This window comes from Suncus etruscus, chromosome 16, assembly GCF_024139225.1.
Source record: "Suncus etruscus isolate mSunEtr1 chromosome 16, mSunEtr1.pri.cur, whole genome shotgun sequence".
NCBI lineage: Eukaryota > Metazoa > Chordata > Mammalia > Eulipotyphla > Soricidae > Suncus > Suncus etruscus.
In genome coordinates this window covers 41432984-41437120 of record NC_064863.1, presented here as the reverse complement: position 1 = coordinate 41437120, position 4137 = coordinate 41432984, and positions in this window count along the sequence as shown.

Below are 4137 nucleotides of genomic sequence, written 5' to 3'. Positions count from 1 at the left end.
TCCACAGGCTCAATTCCTTCCCTTAAAGCAGGGGTCTTCAAACTACGGCCCCGGGCCACATGCAGCCCGCAGAGGAGTCTGATCCGGCCCGCCAGCAGTGAGCGCTGTTTGGTTGCCAGGATACCTGCCAGCATATACACTCAGTGTATATCCAAATATGAGGAACCATGCACTCAAAATGGTAACCATCTTTGGTAGCACTTATGCCTGTGAACAGACTTTTTCAAGAATGAAACATCTGAAATCTCCAACCAGATCAAGATTAACTGATGCCCACTTGCATCACTTGTTACGGCTGGCAATGACAAATATGGAACGGGACATTGACCATCTCATTAGCCAAAAGCAGACCCACAGTTCCCATTGAAATACTGGCGCGTGATCTGTTTATTTATAAATGGTTTTCATTTTATTTATATAAGATATGTGCAGTGTGAGTAGGAATTAGTAGCTCATATAGTCCGGCCCTCCAGCTTTCTAAGGGACCGTAATCCGGCCCTCCAGCTCTCTAAGGGACCGTAATCCGGCCCCCACTTTAAAAAGTTTGAAGACCCCTGCCTTAAAGCTTTAAGTATCACTTACTCCCTTCCACCCCCCAGTAGTGGCTGGCCTTGATAAGCTAGTTTCTTTCCACCCCAGCTCTCACTTTAACTACTTGGAGTCCACTAAGACAGTCAGTTTAAATTTAACCCGTTGATATTTATTTCTAAGTGATTTATGACTTCTGGATCTCATATTACCTTTCAGGTCTGCAAGATCTCTTTTTATTGAATATCTGTATTTCCAAATAAACCTATCAGCTCCAAATGGCCCAGATTTGGGCAGGTTGATTGTGCTATTTACACTTTGGGAGTGTCCAGTTCCCTGCAGTTCTTTGTCCCCAGGACAGAATCAGTTCTTTATATTTCTACCTCTACAGCTTAACTGTACTTTGGAGGGGGGAAGCTGTGTAAAGTGCCCTTTTAGTTTACCTGCATCATGTAAATATTGCAAAGGACTCACAAAATACCTATAAAGAGGTATCCAGCCTAGGACGGACCGAGGTTCGATCCCCCGGCGCCCCATATGGTCCCCCAAGAAGCCAGGAGCAACTTCTGAGCGCATAGCCAGGAGTAACTCCTGAGCGTCACAGGGTGTGGCCCAAAAACCAAAAAAAAAAAAAAAAAAAAAAAAAAAAAGAGGTATCCTGAGGAACAGGTGGGAATCAGGACCAAAGAATGCTATTTCTGTCTCCACTGGCCCATCCATGGGGCATGACTTGGCTGGTGACAAGTGGGCCACTCCTGATCAGTTGGTGAATGTCCACTACTAGAAGGGAGGTGACTTGGAAAGCACTTGAAGTTCTACCCATAGTTTTCCTATAGGCAATATTGGAGGGGTCCACCAGCAACTTGAATCACACCCTACCCACTCCAGTCCCCACTGGTGGGACTGAAAAGGCCTTATCTGACTCTCCAATCCAAAGCAATTTTTCAGTCACTTTTCATCATGTCTAATGTTGAATATTGACTATTGTACTGTAACATTCTTATAGATTAATTATGGACTTAGAATAGCAATGCATATAAATATGTCATGTGTTTAGTCAACAAAATAGTTGCTGAAAACATACCAGATTAGTCACGAGGTTAGGTATTTATTTATTCAATACTTCCAGAGCACCACCCGTGTTCTACAGGAGATACTGATCAATAAGACAGGTGACTCCACCTTTCTTCTGAAGCTGCTTTAATGAGACAATAAACTAAATTGGCAGGACAAGGGAAGCAGAAGAGGAATGAAAAAACCTTATGTAGAAAATTAGAATGTGCTATGATAGTGGGGCTGGAAAGATAATACAGAGTACATACTTTGCATGTAGCCAACCCATGTTTGATCCCTAGCATCCCATATGGTTCTCTGAGCCCTGCCAGGAATAATACCTGAGCCAGAGCTGGTGTAAGTCCTGAGTGCCATCCCCCAAACCAAAACTCCCCACAACCCAAAACAAAATTCATAATGTTTCCACACCTTAACTTGTTACAGAAAATCTTCTTGCAATTAAAAAAAAAAGTTAAAACATTTAGGATGCAGAAAAGGCCTAAGGAATATATTATAGCCAGAATACATTCTATAAAAATTTTCTTTTCTTTTTTTCTATTTTTGGTTTCTTGGGCCATACCTGGCAGTGCTCAGGGGTCACTCATGGCTCTGCACTCACAAGTCGCTCCTGGCTCAGGGGACCATATGGAATACCAGGGGATTGAACCTGAGTCCGTCCTGGGTCATCCGTGAGCAAAGCCCTATTGCTGTGCTACCACTCTGGCTCCTCAAAGTTTTCTTTTAAAATAATGTATACAATTCATACTAAGCATTAGGTTAGTTTATAGTATTGTTTTCGGAGCCATATTTGGTGGAGAATTTTTACTACCATTAAGCACTTTTTAATTTCAGCAGTTAAAAAAGTCTGTGGCAGTATGGCAGACTAGAAAGACAACTGCTGTTTTATAATCTTCTTGTAAAAATGTGAAGAATTAATTTCTTTTTATTTGTGTTTGTTTTTGTTTTGGGGCCATACCCTGTGATGATCAGGAGTTTTTCCTGGCTCTGCACCAAGGAATTATATTTGGCTTTGCTCAGGAGATCATATAGAATATCGGGGATCAAATATGTTGGCCTTGTACAAGGTAAGTTCCCTACTTGTACCTCTGGCAGTTGGATATTAATATTTTTTAAGGCAATCTCACCCTGAGGTGCAAGGGTAGGCCAAGTTAGGGCTATCCCACAATTCTTGGCCTGGCTATGGTAGGCCCCAAAATTGTACCTCTTGCTGTCAGTGCTGAGTGTGTGGGATCCAACTCAGAAATAAAAAACGCTACATATGAATTTTACCACACAAGCTAGATCCTGGCTCCTAAGAAGCTTTGTTTTGTTCTGTTTGTTTGTTTTTAGTTCAACTTAGAAGCAGCTATATTTTACAAAGAAAATATAACTTGGACTAATAAAATTGTCTTCATTAGTGAAATGTTCTATGTTCTTTCCTTTTTTTTTTTTTTTTTTTTTTTTTTGCTTTTGGGCTATAGTTAGCAGTGCTCAGGACTCATTCCAGGCTCTCAGGATTCAGGGAACCATGCTGAGTGGTGGGAATGAACCTGGGTCCTACAGAAGGCAAGTAGCTTAACCTGCTATATTATCTCTCTAGTCCTCCACTTGGTGGAAATTTAATAAATGCTTATAATATGGAGTTTTTAAAGAAAGTAGAATCTCAGGACTATTAAAACGTATATGATTGTAAGCTCAGAATTATTATTATTAAGTGGATGGGACACTTGCCTTGCATGTATTGACCCCAGTTTGATATTAAGCACCATATAAGGTCCCCAAGCCTGGCAGGAGTGAGCACTTAAGTGTACAATCAGGAGTAATACCTGAACATCGATGGTGTGGTTCTAACAAATAAAACAAAGCAAAACAAAACAACAAAAAACACATACTATTACATTACCAAACAGCTACAGAAAAAAAGCCCAAATATACTTCTGTTTATTATTTAAAATGAAAACAGTCTATATTTATTTTGGTTTTGAAGTACTGGTTTTGAAGTATTCTTGGCAATGTATGCATTCAGGACCTAGTCTGGGACCTTATCAGAAAAAACATGTTCTTAGTCCTTTGAGCCATCTCTCCAGACCTCCTGATGGGTTTGAGATAAAGATAAAGAAACTGCTCATAATATTCATAAAGTTAATGTCTTATAGATAGTTGTTAGATTACACCTTATTTTACTCAAAACAAAGATCATTCCTGTTTTTTTTGTATGTTTGTTTATAACTTGATTTTACCCCAAAACAGAGATGGTCTTACATGTAAATCTGGGTGAGATTGACTCAGGATAGCCTGAGTTATCTGTCCTTACTCCCCCTCCTGAGGCTGGTCTTTGTATTCAATAAAAAAGATTATTCTGGCAGGCAACTAGCTCTTGATACAAGGTAGAAGGTTGTCAGAATATCTGTGTTTTACCCTTGGCCTGGTCTTGTTTATTTCATGCACAAACTCTACTTTAGACTCATTCAGCTGAGATTGGAGATATGGCTTGTGGGGTGATTTTACAGATGGTGGCTGTATTTTTTTACATTTTATTGTCAAGGTTTTTTTTGT